The 18,240-nt window shown below is 46.7% G+C and overlaps 1 long non-coding RNA gene across 1 annotated transcript in view; it reads left to right on the forward strand.

The window, feature by feature from the left end:
* Positions 1-12,621: 12,621 nt before the first annotated feature.
* Positions 12,622-18,240, forward strand: part of LOC105733838 (uncharacterized) — a 32,706-nt gene continuing 27,087 nt past the window's right edge. Inside the window, exons 1-2 of the long non-coding RNA XR_010338398.1 lie at positions 12,622-12,780; positions 16,027-16,161. This is a non-coding gene — a long non-coding RNA (uncharacterized LOC105733838). The remainder of the gene's footprint in view (positions 12,781-16,026; positions 16,162-18,240) is intronic.

The following is an 18,240-nucleotide window of genomic DNA, read 5'->3' on the forward strand; positions in this document are numbered from 1 at the left end:
TGTCACTTCTCTTTCACTTACTGGGCACAACATCACTGAGAAGGGTATATTGGTTATAACAGGATGATCAAGAATTCAGACACCCCCAAAATCTTAGTAGTTTAGCACAAAAAGGTTTACATTTCATCCATGTCACAGTCCAGGGTGGGCTGGTGACAGGGACACTCTGGACCTTAAAGTCATTCAGAGCCCAGGCTCTTTCCCTGTTGTGGCTCGGGCATCTTCAGGGCTTGGAGTCTTCTGCCACATCTAATGGAGAAAGGGGAAATCTTTTGTGGGAGATACTCTGAGTCCATTCAGGCTGCTGTAACAAAATACTGTAGCCTTGGATGGCTTATAAACAACAGACATTTATTTCTCACAGTTCTGGAGGCCAAGAAGCTCAAGATCAAAGCACTGACAGATTCAGTGTCTGGTAAGGACCTATTTTCTGGTTCATAGATGGTGCCTTCTTGCTGCATCCTCACACGTAGAAGGGACAAGGGAGCTCTCTGTGGCCTCTTTTATAAAGGCACTAATCCTATTTGTGAGACCTCCAACCTCATAACTTAAACATCTCCCAATTTTTTTTTTTTTTTGAGATGGAGTCTTGCTCTGTCACCCAGGCTGGTGTGCAGTGGTGTGATCTTGTCTCAGTGCAACCTCTGCCTCCCAGGTTCAAGTGATTTTCCTGCCTCAGCTTCCCTAGTATGTGGGATTACAGGCACCCACCACCATGACCCACTAATTTTTGTATTTTTAATAGAGACAGGGTTTCACCGTGTTGGCCAGGTTGATCTTGAACTCCTGACCTCAGGCGATCTGCCTGCCTCGGCCTCCCGAAGTGCTGGGATTATAGGCCTGAGCCACTGTACTCAGAAAACGCCTCTCTTCCTAGTATCATCTTGAAGGTTAGGAATTTAACAACATTTAACAAATGTTGGGTACAAACATTCAGACCATAGTTTTCTACCCGTCTTAAAATCTCATCTAAATATTGTCTAATGCCAGGTGTGGTGGCTCACACCTGTAATCCCAGCACTTTGGGAGGCCAAGGCAGGCAGATCACTTGAGGTCAGGAGTTCAAGGCCAGCCTGGCCAACATGGTGAAACCCCATCTCTACTAAAAATACCGCCCCACACCACCAAAAAAAAAGGTGTGGTGATGTTTGTCTGTAGTGCCAGCTACTCGGGAGGCTGAGGCACGAGAATCGCTTGAACCTGGGAGGTGGAGGTTATAGTGAGTTGAGATTGTACCACTGCACTCTAGCCTGGGTGACAGAGCAAGACTTCAACTCAAAAAAAAAAAAATTAAGTCAGATATGGATGAGACTCAAAGCATAATTCATCCTGAGGCAAAATGTTCTCCAGCTGTGAAATATGTCATGTGCTTCCAAAATACACTGGTGGGGTAGGCATAGGATAGACGCTCTCATTCCAAAAGGGAGAAATAGGCAAGAAGGAAGGGGTAACAGATCCCAAGCAAGTGCAAAACTTGAAGGCTGGACAAAGTCATCTTTGACTTGAGGCTCTGCCCTCTAAGTCCACAGGGGTAGAGATCCTGTCTTCCGGACCCACTGGGGTAGTGGTCCTGCCTCCGTGGCAGTTCTGTGTTGTGGTCCTGTTTTCTGTGGAGGCTCTGTACCTGGGTTGTGCACCTGTAGCTATCTTGGGCTGGGGTCACACACAGGTGGCCCCATTGGTCTGGGTCGTAGGGTAGCCCACCTCTATGGCTCCCCTAGACATTGCCCTACTCAGGGCTTTCCTGCCCCTGCAGTGGTTCTCTGCCTGGCCCCTAAGGTTCTCTGGGGCATCCTTTGACATCTAGGTGAAGGTAACCATGCCCCCACGGCACGTATACTCTGTGCACTGGCTAAGATGGCACCATGCAGATGCCACCGAAATTTACCACGTGTGTCCTTTAGGGGTGGAAGGAGGGTGGCCACTGGCCTCCACTGCATCTGGGCCCACTGGAGCTGGACCTGGGATGGTGAGGGCCACAGTGAAATGCAGGGAGCAGAGCCTTGAGGTGATGCAGAGCCTTGAGTGAGCACTAAGGATCTGTGGGGGCCTGTGGCTCCTCCTTTGAAATCATTCTGTCCCTGGCACTCTAGGCCTGTGATGGAAGGGGCAGCCCGCATAATCTCTGAAATGCCTTTGGGGCCATTTTTCTGTTGTCTTGATAACTAGGACATGTCTGGTCCATGCTAGTCTCTGTAGCAAATGACCGAACACACTCTCATTTTTTACAATACGGATAGGCTGAGAAGTTTCCTAATCTTTAAGTTCTGCTTGCCTTTTGATGAAAAATTCCATCCTTAAAGTTTGTCTCCTTGCACTTTACCGTAAGCTTAGACATTTCTTCAGCCAAATATCCTATTTCATTGCTCACAAGTTCTACCTTCCACAAAACGCTAGGACGTGAACAAAAGCTAAATGTCTTTGCCACTTTATAACAAGGGTCATCTCTCCTCCAGTTTTCAATAAGATGTTCCTCATTCTCATTTAAGACCTCATCAGAACAGCCTTTACCATCTGTATTTCTACCAACATTCTGATCATGACCACTTGGGTAATCTCCAAGAAAATTGAGGCTGTCTCTGTAGCACCCCTTTTCTGAGCCCTTATCAGAATCACCTTAATAGCCTGTTTATGGCAATGTAGATTTTTTTTTCTTGCATTCATCTCAAAATTCTTCCAGCTTCTACTCATTACCCAATTCTGAAGCCTCTGCCGCATTTTGGGTATTTGTTATAGCAGCGCCCTAGTTCTGGGTACACATTTTCTGTTGTTAGTCCATTTGGGCTGCTGTGGTAACAAAATACCATCAACTGGGTGGCTTACACACAACAAACATTTATTTCGCATAGTTCTGAAGGCTTGGAGGTCCAAGATCAAGGAACTGGCAGATTTGATGTCTGGTTCTGCGTTTTTGTATGAACCATTGTGTTAGTGTGTTTTCATGCTGCTGATACAGACATACCTGAGACTGGGCAATTTACAAAAGAGGTTTATTGGACCTACAGTTCCCTGTGGCTTGGGAGACTTCACAATCATGGCAGAAGGTGAAAGTCACATCTCACATGGAGGCAGATAAAAGAAGAGAATGAGAAGCAAAACGGGTTTCCCTTTATCAAAACCATCAGATCTCTTGAGACTTACTCACTGTCACGAGTATGGGAGAAACTGTCCCCATGATGCTATTACCTCCCACCAGGTCCCTTTTACAACACGTGGGAATTATGGGAGTACAATTCAAGATGAAATCTGGGTGGGGACACCGCGCCAAGCCATACCGCCCATCCTGGTTTACAGATAGTTCCTTCTCCCTGTCTTCATATGGTGGAAATGGCAAGGGAGCTCTCTGGGATCTCTTATGAGGACACCAGTCCCATGCATGAGGGTTCTACCTTCATGAACTAATTACCTCCCAAAAGGCTCCACTTCCTAAACTTACCACCTCAGGGGCTAGGACTTCAATATGTGAATTTCGGGGAGACACAAACATGTAGACCATAGCAGAGACCTCACATTCCACTGGGCAGAATTTAACTCATGACATCCGCCAACTGCAGGGGAGTGAGAAATGTAGTTTAGCTATGCGGCCAGAGAGAGGGGACCTGATATTGGTAAACATTTACCCCTCTTGCCAGGGGTTTGCCTTCATTGATATCTAAGGGTCCTTTCAGCCAGGTATTCTAGAATTTCCCCAGGGCTGTGTCATTTCTCACCCAAGCCTGTGGCCATTGGCATCCTGTTGTCCCTCAGCCTAGTGCTGTGTCATCCTTGTCTCCCCAGACTTGCCAACCTTTTTCAGGACCAGCATTGTCTTTCCCTGAGGTTTGGTAAAAGGAGGTCATCCTGCAGGCTTGCCTTGATGGGGGCCTGGATAGGGTCACCAAGTTGTAGCAGGTCAGAGCTACAATGAACTTAGGAATTCTCTCATTTACTAATGCTTCTTAGCCTTTAATTTTTAATTTTTTTTAGAGACAGGGTCTTGCTCTGTCACCCAGGCTGGAGTTCTGTGGCATAATCCTGGCTTACTGTAGCCTCAAGCTCCTGGGTTCAAGTGATCCTCAAGCCTCAGCCTCTTGAGTAGCTGGGACAACAGGTGTGTGTCACCATGCCCAGCTAAGTTATTTTTTTAATTATCTGTAGAGATGGGGTCTTGTTATGTTGCCCAGGCTGGTCTTAAACTTCTGGCCTCAAGCTATCCTCCTGCCTCGACCTCCCAAAGTGCTAGATGTATAGGCTGTGAGCCCACACTGGGCCTGTTTTTCAAAAACAATTTTAAAGTGTTATGGGGTCTATTGACCTATTTTGAGAATTTGACAACTGTGGACTCTAGAAAAATGTGCATATACACGATTTCACAAGCCAGCCTGAGTCCCTATCATTGGCTTTCTGGAACAATGGCTTTTAATCTTTGTTATGCATCACAATCTCCTGAGGTGCTTATTAAAAATGCACATTCTTGAGTCTCACCCCAGGATTCCAACCCAGGAAGTATGCCCAGGAATCTGCATTGTGTGAAGCCCCTGCAGTGGAGGGTAAAGAAGGGCTGTGGACCTCAAGTAGGTGCCTGGCTGCACCCTCAGGTGGGTCTGGGCCAGGCAGAACTGCCAGTCTGCCCAGGGCTCAGCAGAACTGAGTGGCACGAGCTTTGTACCATTCTTCCCACTCCCTCCTCTCCATAGGAGTAGGACTGGCAGAAGCCCAAGCGAAACACTTAAGACATTAGAGGAACAAATAGAACCTGGGCTGATGGGAGAAGAGGCAGGGGGCCATGCTTCTGGGGAGGTCAGAGGAAGGTGTCCCACACTGCCACTGTCTGGGGAGTGATCCAGGGCCTTTGTTGGGAGTCAGGGAGAGAGGAAGCCAACACATACAAGCTTTGATGCTAAAGGCAGGTGTCTGACAAATAACACAACTGAGAAAGTAACATTATGCCTGCCATGCAGCCCTTTCTCAGATGATGCCCGGGGTTCTCGAGCTGCCTCAGAGGGGCAGGTCTTGGTCTTTTGAACCTGGATTTGGATTTTGGAAATAGCTGAAAGTTCTTTGGCTACCCGTATTGGGGAATACTTTGGACAATCAAGCAGATTGACCAATTTTGGTCAAAGGTTGCCCTGAAGGCAATTTCTGAAGAGTTGAATGAGCTCTGGAGAAGTCACTGGAGTAACTGGACAGCCTTTCAGGCGACCACTTAGAAGCCAACATCTCAGTGTATATATATTTTAAAAAGCCTTTTAAAGAGGCTACTTGTGGCTGGGCTCAGTGGCTCATGCCTATAATCCCAGCACCTTGGGAGCCGAAGTGGGCGGATCACCTGAGGTCAGGAGTTCGAGACCAGCCTGGCCAACATGGTGAAACCCCATCTCTACTGAAAATACAAAAATTAGCTGGGCGTGGTGATGTGCGCCTGTAATCTCAGCTTCCAGGGGCTGAGGTGAGAGAATCACTTGAGGCAGAGGTTGCAGTGAGACAAGATCATGCCATTGCGCTCCAGGTTGGGTGACAGAGCTAGACTCTGCCTCAAAGAAAAAGAAAAAAAAGAAGGCTACCTGTGTCAGAAAGCCGAGTTGTTGTTCCTCCCAGGGGTTCTTATTGTTACCTCTCAGAGAGAGAAAGAGTCTGGTCCCAATGCAGTTACAGTGAGAAATGTCTCAGCACCATCTCTCTCCCGGCTCCTGCTTTGGAGGAGGCCCTCAGCAAGGGGAGGGAATTGGATACCAGGATGATGGAGGATGCCCTTGGGAATGGAACAGGAGCGGAGCCCAGGGAGCAGTCCCTGGTGGTCTCCCACGTTTCCCAGGATCCAGGAGCTGAAACTGGTGTTTGGGCCCCAGAACAAGCTGGCCATTGTCCATAGAGCCCTCAGCACTGGGGTGGTAGTGGTTGGTGTCACAGGAGGTCTGAAGGTTGCTGCCCACTGCTGGACACTTCCTTTCTCCAGCATCCTCAATGTAGTCCAGCCATCTGCTGTGGTCACAACACGTCCCCAGACGGTTGGAGACAGGCGTCCTTCTCGTGGGCAGCTCCAGAGTGAATAGATCAGTTTATATCCTGCTTCTGACTCTTGTGAGCTGCGGACCCTCTCTGAGGCTGAGCTTTAAAAGAAGTACGAAAATAAAGAATCTGCTTGATGGGACTGATTGAGGTCTGGGTGAAGGATAAAGTGCCTGGGACAAAGCATACATTCCTGGTGCATCTCGTCTTGTCTTTTGTTCGTATGGTGAGAACTGAGGACCATTTGCAGTCCTCCTGCCTCCCAGGCTGATGACCCGAGGAAGGCTGAGGCTTGGCCTGGAAGCTGATGGATGAGATTTGCCTGGGGCTGATTTGCCTGGGGCCTCTTGAGCCAGCAGTGTAAGCTCACCTGGGTCAGCCCTTTGACCTCTGCGGCAGCTGCTCCTCATCCCTCCCCTCCCAGCAAGTGCTTCATAGACAGAAAAAGTACTGGCAGGTTCAGAAGCACACCACCCTCCCTCGGCGGGAGTGCCGGGCCCTGGTGGCCGGAGCCATCTGGGCACAGAGTGATAAAGTGGGTTTTTTGTTTGTTTGTTTGTTTTTGAGACAGGGTTTTGTTCCTTTTGCCTAGGCTGGAGTGCAATGCAGCGTCTCTGCTCACTGCAAGCTCTGCCTCCCCAGTTCTAGTGATTCTTCTGCCTCAGCCTCCAGAGTAGGTGGGATTACAGGCGACTGCCAACACGCCTGGCAATTTTTGTATTTTTAGTAGAGACGGGGTTTCACCATATTGGCCAGGCTGGTCTTGAACTCCTGACTTCAAGTGATCCACCCACCTCGGCCTCCCAAAGTGCTGGGATTAAGGCATGAATCACCACGCCCAGCCAATAAAGTGGGGTTTTAATCGCTGCTCAAGGACGGCTCTAATTATACTTTTATGTGTATAGTACTGTCATCGAAGAGCCCAATATCCATTCATTTTTTAAAAGTATTGTTTATTGAATTTTTTTTTGCCGATGTCAAAAGCAGTGTGTATTCATCATAGACCATTTGAAAAATACAGACCCAGCTACAGACTCAGTCTACTTGCTTGAGCCCAGGAGTTGGAGGCTGTAGTTTCCTATGATCAAGCCTGTAAATAGCCCCTGCACTCCAGCCTTGGCAACACAGAGAGACCCTGTCTCAAAAAGAAGAAAAATTAAAAATATACAAACAAAAGAAATTGCCTGTAATCTCACCACCAGATGTACTACTAGCATTTTGAAAGAGAATAGTCTTTTTTTAGAATAGACTTAGATTTTCAGAAAAGCTGAAATGATGGTATGGACTTCTCCTGTAATTCACCTCCGCCCCTCGCCGCTGCCTTTCTTCCCCTGATGTTAATAGCTTACATTAGTATGGTGCATTTAGTAAATGAAGCATATCCATACAGTATTGTTAACCACAGTCCGTACGTTATTCACATTTCCTTACTTTCTACCTCATGTCCTATTTCTGTTCCAGAATCCTATTCAGGATACTACAATACATTTAGTCATCATGTCTCTTTAGGTTCCTCTCCATTGGGACAGTTTCTCAGCCTTGTTTTTTGAAGACCTTGATGGCTTTTGAAATGTTTCGGTAGGTTTTTTTTGTAGGATGTCCTTCCATTTGAGTCTGTCTGATACTTTTCTTGTGGTTGTACTGGGTATGTGAGTTTTTGGGAGGTAGAGGTAAAGTGCCATCTATCTATGATACATCTGTCATATCAAAGGTGTGTGCTAGCGACGTGATTTATCACTGGTGGCTTTAACCTTGGCCAGCTGGCTGAGGTAGTGCTTGTTGAATTTCTCCACTGCAAAGTTATTCTTTCCCTCCCATTCCATACCATACTCTTCAGAAGAAATCACTGATTACTAGAATTTTCATGTATTTACTTCAGTCTAAATCTGTCCGTTTATCTACACCATCCTGAAAGCAAAATTGCACTGGGTACTTGTTCATTCTTTTTCTTTTTCTCGTTTTTTGGCTCTTGCAGTTTGAAAGTCAACTTGTTAATTCTATTTTTTGTTTTGTTTTGAGACGGAGTCTTGCCCCATCGCCCAGGCTAGAGTATAGTGGCGCGATCTCGGCTTACTGCAACCTCCACCTCCCGGGTTCAAGCAATTCTCATGCCTCAGCCTCCCTAATAGCTGTAATTACAGGTGCCCACCACCACGCCCAGTCAGTTTTTGTATTTTTAGTAGAGACAGGGTTTTGCTGTGTTGGCTAGGCCTGTCTCCAACTCCTGACCTCAAGTGATCCACCTGCCTCGGCCTCCCAAAGTGCTGGGATCCTCAAGTGATCCACCTGCCTCGGCCTCCCAAAGCACTGGGATTACAGGCGTGAGCCACCGCGCCCGGCCTCAACTTAATTGTTGACACCCTTCAATTTTGCCAGGAGCTGGGATCTGGTTTCCAGCCTTGTTACTTTTATTTTCTTATTTCTGGCAGTTTTAGCACAGAGACACATATCACCGTTCTAAATGGGTCTATGCCTTGGTCTTGTCATTCGTGAAAAACAAAATTATCAGCCGGGAAATGTGGCTCACACCTGTAATCCCAGCACTTTGGGAGGCTGAGGCAGGTGGATCACAAGTTCAGGAGTTTGAGACCAGCCTGGCCAATATGATGAAACCCCGTCTCTACTAAAAAATACAAAAAATTTAGCTGGGTATGGTGGCGTATGCCTGTAATCCCAGCTGCTTGGGAGGCTGAGGCAGGAGCATCGCTTGAACTCAGGAGGCAGAGGTTGCGGTGAACCAAGATTGTGCCACTGCACTTCAGCCTGGGTCACAGAACAAGACTCTGTCTCAAAAATAAATTTAAAAAAATTAAAAAACCAAATTATCTAGCCATACTATGTACTGGGCACTGTGCTATGTGCTTTCCCTTACGTATTCATCTACAGATGACCCTGTGATGGAGGTGATACTACTGTCTTCCTGTTATGGATGAAAACTCTGATTTGCAGAAGTGAAATCAGTTCCCCAGAGTCACCATCTTGCAAGTGGCTAGAACTGGAATTCAGTCCTTGGTTTATGATCCCAGAGCTCAGCACTAAACCAGACTTCACCAGACTGCTTCAGAGCAGTCATAGAGAAGAGAGGTTCAGAGTGCATGCTCGGGGGTTCGAATCATACATAGCTCTTCCCCTTACTGGCTCTGTAGCCTTGTCTAAGTCACTTCTCAACTTTATATCTCAGTTTTCTTATCTGTTCAATGGAGACAGTAATATTATCTTTGTCATAGGGCTGTTGTGAGAATTAAATTGTTTAAAATAATGCCTGGCTCAGGGTAAGCAGTCCGTGAGGGTTATTATTGCTGTTACTGTGCTATTTATCATTTACATTTCTATCCATTAATCCATTCACCATCTGTGTACCATCTATCCATCCATCCGTCCATCCATCCATCCGTCCATCCATCCCTCTGTCCATCCATCCATCCATCCATCCATCCACCCGTCTGCCCATCCATCCATCCATCTATCCATCCATCCAGAAGCAGCACTGTTTGTCTTGGACCTTGGTTTCTCCATCTACAGCGAAGGTTAAAGCCCAGTAGGAATTCTTATTAGTTTCTGTGTCATGGACACTTTTGAAGGCTTATGATATAAAATACATAGAATAACAAAGTTAACTAATGGTAACAAAGTACAGTTGTCAAAGTAAAAAAAAAGTTGTGATATAGCAATAAAAATGCTTATTTATTAATGGCATTAAACAAGATCTGGTGGTGGGCCCAATCATTACTACAGTTTTGAGGAAGCAATAATAAACAATGTTTTGAGAATTCTGGAATGCCTATACTGAGCTATAAAAATACCTGTCATGACTCTTGGTGACAAAGTCTTAAGCTCTCCTAATTGTACTGTAGTTTGTTGCTTAGGTTCATGATAGAAAGAAATGCCAAATTTCAGTTATAGATTAGTGAAGCTTTTCCCCCGACCTATCCAGGTTCATAGATGGCTGAATTCTTAACATGGACTCTGGATAAAAAACTGAATTAGAGAATGCTTGGATCCTTTCTAGCTCTGTGATTCTGTGAGACTCTGAGTCTGATCCTGGAGAGTCCTGTGGGGAAGGAGAGGGACCCTGTGCTCTGAGGATATTGACCCTAGGACAGGCCTGCCTAAGGGCCTTTCAAGCCTCAGCCTTACTTTCCTGGATGGCTCTGTTCTAGACGTTTCAGAGAAACTGGCTGGCTGCTCCCGGCGGCGGGAGCCTTTGCCCTCACTGATCAATGGCTGCCTTGGCAGATTTATTGACCCAGCCCTTTGTTTTCGGGAAACAGCTGCCTTTCTCTTGTTAACCCCAGACAGCCTGTTCCCGACCAGGATGCCTTATGTGCTTTGGGCTCAGCACTAGGGCAAGAAGGACATCAGGAGAAGAGTAGCATCCTACAGATAAAGGGCATCCTCCAAAGGCCAGAAGCTATGCCAGGCCCTTTCATCTGGCTCCTTTATCAGCTGGCAGCAAAGGAGTGAGACTTCTAACCAGGTCTGTCTGAAAGTCAGAGGCTATGCCCTCCCTAGGGTTCTAGAAGCCTCCAGCCCTGCTTCACCACACAAGTGAGTTTAAGGGTTTATCTACCTCAGGATGCACACATATGTCCCTTCCCCGGACCCTCTCCAACACACACACGCACACACACACACACACACACACACAGAGCCTCTGATTCACAGACAGCTCAGGGCTGATTTCACCCAGCATAGGAAGGAGCTATTGACTCAAGCTTTGAGGTGCTGGATAGGTGAGAAGGGATCTCCCCTCCCTTCAGTTTGCTATGTTCAGCCCCTGGCATCCTACATTGTTATCATGAGCAACCCATGTCTCCAGGTTTTAAACATTGCCCTCCCTCAGTCTTTTGTTTTATAACACAGTTGCTCCCTGACTGATGATGGGGGCTTAGTGCCCAGTGACCCCATTGTAAGTTGAAAATATCGTAAGTTAAAAATGCGTTTAATACACTGAACCTACTGGACATCACGGCTTAGCTCAGCCTACCTTGAATGTGCTGACACTAGCATTAGCCTGCAGGTGGGCAAAATCATCTGGCAAGGCAGTATGCTGTAGAGCACTGGTTGGTCACTCTCGTGACAGTGTGGCTGAGTGGCTGCAGCTCATTCCTGCTGCCAGCATCGCAGGAGAGCATATTTCCACTCATTGCTAGCCTGGGCAAAGATCAGAATTCAAAATTTGACGAATGGTTTCTAATGAATGTGTATTACTTTCACACCATCTTAAAGTCAGAAAACTGTATGCTGAACCATTTTAAGTGAGAACCATCTGACCCACCTGTATACAATTTCTAAGACAGTGCTAATTCTTTTGACCTTAAAGCTTTTCTTGGCATTTGTGCAGGGTGCAAGGTGGATGCAGGGAAGGGGAAGTGTGGGGTCTGAGAGCCAGAGACCCTGCTAGGGGATGCTGAATCACTCAGCAAATTCTCCAGTTCAATTCAATCCAGCAGACATTTTATCAAACCATTTGTTATTCACACTGGGAAGGTGGAAATAAATCAGGAATAGCCCTATCTCCAGGGACAAAGTCTGGCGAGAAGATAAACTAAAATATGACGTCATAGAGATGATAATGGTTACATGTGCACAATTTAAGACTCTATAGCACAGTTCACTGACTCCGGGCTTCAAGAGACATGTCATGGAGCAATGGGCAGGGAAGGCCCTGGAAACTGGTGTTTTTCAGAGGGTCAGGGGAGGAGGGAAGGAGTGGCATCCCAGGCAGGTGTCAACGTGTGTGACACTTAGGAAATGGGAGTTATGTAGTTTGCTAGGGCTACTGTAACAAAATGCCACAGACATAAACTACAGAAATTGATTCTCTTCTGGTTCTGGAGGCTGGATGTCCAAGAGCAAGGTGTCGGCAGGTCTGGTTTCCTCTGAGGTCTCTCTCCTTGGCTTTCAGTTGGCTGCCTTCTTGGCCTGCCCTCCCATGGTCTTTCCTTTGCACATCCATGGTGTGTCTGTGTGTCCAAATTTCCTCTTTGTTTTTTTTTAAACTTTTTTTTTTTTTTTTTTTTTTAAAGATGGGGTTTCACCATGATGGCCAGGCTGGTCTTGAACCCTTGACCTCAGGTGATCTCCCCACCTGGGCCTCCCAAAGTATGAGGATTACAGGTGTGAGCCACCGCGCCCGGCCAATTTCCTCTTCTTATAAGGACACCAGTCAGACTGGATTAGGGCCCATCCTGAGGGCCTCATTTTAACTTAATCTCTTTAATGACCCTATTTCCAAATATAGTCACATTCTGTGGCACTGGGGGTTAGGACTTCAACATATGAATTTTGAGAGAACATCATTCAGCCCATAATAGAAGCTGACTGTGAAAGACAGGAGTTGGTAGGGGGATGGGGCAAAGCAGGGCTTCACATTTTAGGACTTAAGATGCTGGCTTCTGGTTTGAGCCTTGGGATGGGAACATCTCAGCTTCCCATTCCCAGTTTCTGGTAATTCTGGGAGGGGTGAAATCTCTCAGGCCCACAGCCCCCAGAGTCTGAGATCAGAGCCACGCCCCAAGGAGTGGCTAGCATTGTCCCTCTGCCTGGGCCCTGTGGAAAATCCCCGCCCAGTTGGGTGGGTCCCGGAAGCTTATCAAGTGAGAAACTTTCCTGCCTTCCAGAACCCCCCATTTGGATAGACATGGATGCACAGAGCCCACGCTAAGCAGTCTTATGGGCAACGGAGGGCTCCACTTTGCCGAGAGGAGGAGAAAGACCCGGAAGCCTGCAGTTCTGCCTTGGCCGTCAGAGGAGTCTGGGCCCCACCTGCCTCCCTGGCTACACATTCAGGTCACTCCCCTTCCTGCTTTCCTCCTCCATAAAATGAGGGTGGGTATGAACTGAAACCTCAATGGGCCTGGCCCTTCCAGCACCTTTGGATTCTAAAACCAAAGGAAGTTGGGGCAGATGGGCAGAGGAGGGGCTGGAAACTCCTCCCCGAGAGAACTGCATCCACACTCCATCGAGTAGCCAGAGCTGGAAGGCCTGGGAATCTGCTTTCCTAGGGCATGTAAATCTGGCTAGGAGAAGGGATGGAGAGTGAGGTGCTCCGACTGGGTAGGATAAATTTCTTTTGTCCCTCCTCTCCTCTCCTCCTGAGGATAATTCTTTACAAAATATTTATTGAAGTAGAAAATGCATAGTGTGGTCAGTGCATAACTTTTAAGTGTAGAAGTTGATTAATTTTTTTTAAATATGATTACATTTGTGTATTAACATAACGAACATGCCAGAAACCTAGAAAGCTCCCTCCCTCGTGCCCCTTTGCACCCCACCTGCAGGTAACTGCTATTCTGAACTTAGATGAGTTCTGTCTTTCCTTAAATGCTGCATAATTGGAGCCACACAGTATGCATTCTTTTGCACCTGTCTTCTTTTGCTTATCATTATGCCTGGGAGATTCTGCCAGAAATAGGTGCCCAGATGGGGAAGATCCTCTGCAGTCTCTGTTGCATATGCCCTTGAGCTTGGCTACTTCCTGGAAGCTAGGGTGTGAAGGCTTTAAAACATGGCCTCCAAATTTCTTGACATTCTTTTTCCTTAATAGCTGGAATACTGGTGCTTGGAGCACTGGGCCACTATGTAGGAAGTCTCAGTACCCCAAGGCCACCATGCACTGAGGAAGCCAAGCTACAGGGAGAGGCCACATGTAGGTGCACTGTTGTTAATCCCAGCTTTTGAGTCTCCCATCATGTGAGCAAATGGGCCCAAGATAACTACAGCCCTAGCCATGAAATCATCCCTTGCCTTCAAGGCCCCAGATTACGGTACAGAGACAAGTCATCCCTCTGGTCACCCTGTTCACCCCATGTCCTGCCCAAGTTCCTGACCCACAGAATAAAAGTGCATAATAAAAATGGTTATCTTAAGATGCTGAATTTGGGGGTAAATTGTTATGTAGCAGTAATAACTGGAACACAGGGTGAGAAGTGGCTGGACTTGGGGAGGGTAAGTTTAGCCTTCTCACTGGGTGGCTTTACCATAGTAAGTCCACTGGCTGATGTACAGCCCTGCCTTGGCCTCATCCTCTGGTCCTGTCTTCAGAGCTTCTCTTATTCACTTCAGGCCAGTTGTAAATTGTCTGCCCCATTCCCTCTAAAGCAAAAGGCATCGTCTCGTAAGGGTATGGTTTTTGTCTGTAGGCTTTTACCTCCCTACCAGAGGCTCCTGAAGAGGTGGGCACATGGAATATTTGGATAGGACAGTTTCTGTCATGTGCAAGTAAATTGCTTAACACAGTCCCAGGCACATAGTGCTCAAGAGATGTGTCTGCCAAAGGCATTATCCTTCCCTACCATATAGTCTGTTCTTTCATCACTAAAAAGAAATGCCTGGGGCTGGGTAATTTACAAAGAAAAGGGTTTAATTGGCTCATGGTTCTGTAGGCTACACAGGAAGCATGGCACTGGCATCTGCTCCTGGTGAGGGCCTCAGGAAGCTTACAATCATGGAGGAGAGCAAATGGGGAGCAGGTGCGTCACACAGCAAAAGCAAGAGAGAGAGAGAGAAGAACAATAAACAATCAGATCTTGTATGAGCTAACTGAGAGACAGCTCACTCATTACCAAGGAAATTTCATGAAGAATTCACCCTCATAATCCAATTGCTTCCCACCAGGCACCATCTCCAACAATGGAGGTCACATTTCAACATGAGATTTGGAGGTGACAGACATCCAAACCATATAATTCTGTCCCTGGCCCTCTAAATCTCATGTTCTTCTCACATTGCAAGATACGATCATCCCTTCACAACAGTCTTCTAAAGTCTTAACTTGTTCCAGCATCAAGTCCAAAGTCTTAAGTTTCAACTGAGGCTCAGTCCTACCTATCAACCTATAAAATCAAAACAAGTTATTTACTTTCAAGATACAATGGTGGTACCAGCATTGGGTAAATATTCCCATTCCAAAAGGGAGAAATCAGCCAAAAGAAAGGGGCAGTAGGCCCCACACAAGTCTGAAACTTAGCAGGTCAGTTATTAAATCTTAAAGCTCCAAAATAGTCTCCTTTGATACCATGTTCCACATCCGGAGCAACTTATGGAAGGGTGGGACTCTAAGGCCTTTGACAGCTCTGCCCCTGTGGCTTTGCAGGTATCTGTGGGTCTGGAGCCCATGTGTGACCTGGCAGAGTTTATGCCCCACCGGGCCTTATAGCTATACTTGGTGCTAGTAGAGCCGCTTGGGACATGATGTCAGCCTGTTACAGTGTATCCTCCAGCTTCAGTGGGCCTGGCCATGCTGGCCACTGCCGATGAGCTGCTGCCGGCACTGAAGCTCTGCGGGCACCGAGGGTCACAGTGCAACACACCTCTCCTGCCTTCAGCCTCCAGAGGTCCTGTTTTTGTTTTTGTTTTCCTTCTGTGATTCATACTGTTGGGAATGTAGGGGCTTGGAAACTGCCCTTGCCTCAAGCAGGTGTACAAAGAAGAACTTGGTTTATTTTATTTTTTAACAGATGCATTGATATGTAATTTACGGGCTATATAAGTCACCTGTTTAAAGTGTACAATTCAATGGCTTTTAGTATATCTAGAGTTGTGTAACCGTCATCACAAGCAATTTAAGAACATTTCTATCGCCCCATAAAGACACCTTGTACCTCTTAGCCATAATCGTCTACCCCTACCCCATGCCTCACACCTACCCTAGGCAACCACAGATCTACGTTCTGTCTCTATAGACGTGCCTATTCCGGACATTTCATTTCATAGAAGCAGAATCATGCAATATGTGGTTCTTTGTGACTGCTGCTTTCACTTGGCATAATGCTTTCAAGGTTCCTCCATGTTATAGCATGTACTGGTACTTCATTCCTTTGTATTGCCAAATAGCATTCCATTGTATGACTATAGACATCTTTTTTTTTTTTGAGACAGTCTTATTCTGTTACCCAGGCTGGAGTGCAGTGGCACAATCTCAGTTCACTGCAACTTCCACCTCCTGGGTTCAAGCGATTCTCCTGCCTCAGTCTCCTGAGTAGCTGGGATTACAGGCTTGTGCCACCATGCTCAGCTAATTTTTTGGATTTTTAGTAGATACAGGGTTTCACCATGTTGACCAGGCTGGTCTTGAACTCCTGACCTCAAGTGATCTGCCTGCCTCGGCCTTTCAAAGTTCTGAGATTACAGGCGTGAGCCACACCTGGAAGACTATAGACATCTTATTTGGTACGTATTTGGGTTGCTTTTACTTTTTGGCTGTTATGAAATAATGCTTTTACAGGAACTTGTGTGCATACTTTTGTGTGGATATATGTTTTCATCTCTTGGATATATATACCTAGGAATGGAATTGTTGAGTCATACTGTAACTCTATAACCTGTTGGGAAGCCTCCAGGCTGTTTTTCAAGAAGTTGCATCCATTTTACATTCCCTGACACCCGCCACTTGCCGCAGTGTGTGAGGGTTCCGGTCTCTTCACATCTTCACCAACACATATCTTTTTGATTTTAGCTCACCTCATGGGTGTGAGGTCATGTCTTTGTGGTTTTGCTTTGCATGTCCCTGATGGCTGATCATGTTGATTACCTTTCCATGTACTTATTGGCTTAAAAAAAAAATGTCTAGCCGGGCACAGTGGCTCACACCTGTAATCCCAGCACTTTGGGAGGCCGAGGTGGGTGGATCACGAGGTCAAGAGATCGAGACCATCCTGGTCAACATGGTGAAACCCTGTCTCTACTAAAAATAAAAAAAATTAGCTGGGCATGGTGGCATGTGCCTGTAATTCCAGCTACTCAGGAGGCTGAGGCAGGAGAATTGCCTGAACCCAGGAGGAGGAGGTTGCAGTGAGCCGAGATTGCGCCACCGTACTCCAGCCTGGGTAACAAGAGCGAAACTCTGTCTCAAAAAAAAAACAAAACAAACAAAAAAAATGTCTATTCAGACCTGATATGGTTTGGATCTGTGTCCCCACCAAATCTCATATCAAATTGTAATCCCCAGTATGGGAGGTGGGGCCTGGTGGGAGGTAATTGAATGGTGGGGCCCAATTCTCATGAATGGGTTAGCACCATTCACTTGGTGCTGTTCTTCGGATAGCGAGTGAGATATCATCAGCTCTTGTTGTTTAAACGTGAATAGCACCTCTCCATACTCTCTCTCTTCCTCCTGCTCTGGTCATACGAGTTGCTGGCCCCCACTTTGTCTTCTGCCATGATTGAAAGCTCCCTGAGGCTTTCCCAGAAGCTGCTATGCTTCCTGTATAGCCTGAAAAACCATGAGCCAATTAAAACTCTTTTCTTTATAAATTAGCGAGTCTCAGGTATTTCTTTATAGCAATGTGAGAATGGACTAATACAAAACGCTTTGCTGATTTCATCTTTTGATGGTTAGGTTGTAAGAGATCCTTTTTTCCTTACTTCTTTCGTAGAGGTGAGGCCTCACTATGTTGCCCAGGCTGGCCTTGAACTGGGCTCAAGTGATCCTCCCACCTTGGCCTCCCAAAGTACTGAGATTACAGATTACAGGCATGAGTCACCGTGCTCTGCCGGGTTGCAAGAGCTCTTTACATATTCTCCATACAAGTCCCTTAGGCTGGTTTATTTTTCAGGATCTTTAGAAGGTCATGTCATAACTTCCTTGTTCCTGTGTTTACTGGCTGAAGAATTGCAACAGAAACAAATCATTGGCTCTCACTCCACGAGGTGGAGCTGACACCCCTTGGAAGCACCAGCTCACATACATTCCTGGTGCTGGTGAAGACAGATGGGATCCTCCTGGCTCCCTTTCCTGTTTTCTCTCTTTTCAGCTTCACCAAAATCAGAAAACCTCAAGTGCATAAAGTGGAGGGCATGCCAGGGTTCCCTGCGGGATTCTTTCAACCCCCATGGTCTTGCCCGTCTCCAAGAGCTGGATGTGCTTTCCTTTTCCTCCCACCGCCCCCATGTCCTACTTTCCTTTGATAACCACTATCCTGGCCGGCCTCAGGGGCTCATGCCTGTAATCCTAGCACTTTGGGAGACTGAGGGGGTCGGATTATGAGGTCAGAAGTTCAAGACCAGCCTGGCAAACATGGTGAAAAACTATTACTAAAAACACAAAAATCAGCTGGGCGTGGTGGTGCGTTCCTGTAATACCAGCTACTCGGGAGGCTGAGGGAGGAGAATTGTTTGAACCAGGACCTGGGAGGTGGAGGTTGCAGTGAGCCGAGATTGCCACTGCACTCCAGCCTGGGTGACAGAGCAAGACTCTGTCTCAAAAAAAAAAGAAGAAGAAAACCACTATCCCAAAGAACACTTTTGAGA

The sequence above is a fragment of the Aotus nancymaae genome, unplaced genomic scaffold (assembly GCF_030222135.1).
Source record: "Aotus nancymaae isolate 86718 unplaced genomic scaffold, 86718_ANA_hifiasm-v0.15.2.pri h1tg000059l, whole genome shotgun sequence".
Lineage (NCBI taxonomy): Eukaryota > Metazoa > Chordata > Mammalia > Primates > Aotidae > Aotus > Aotus nancymaae.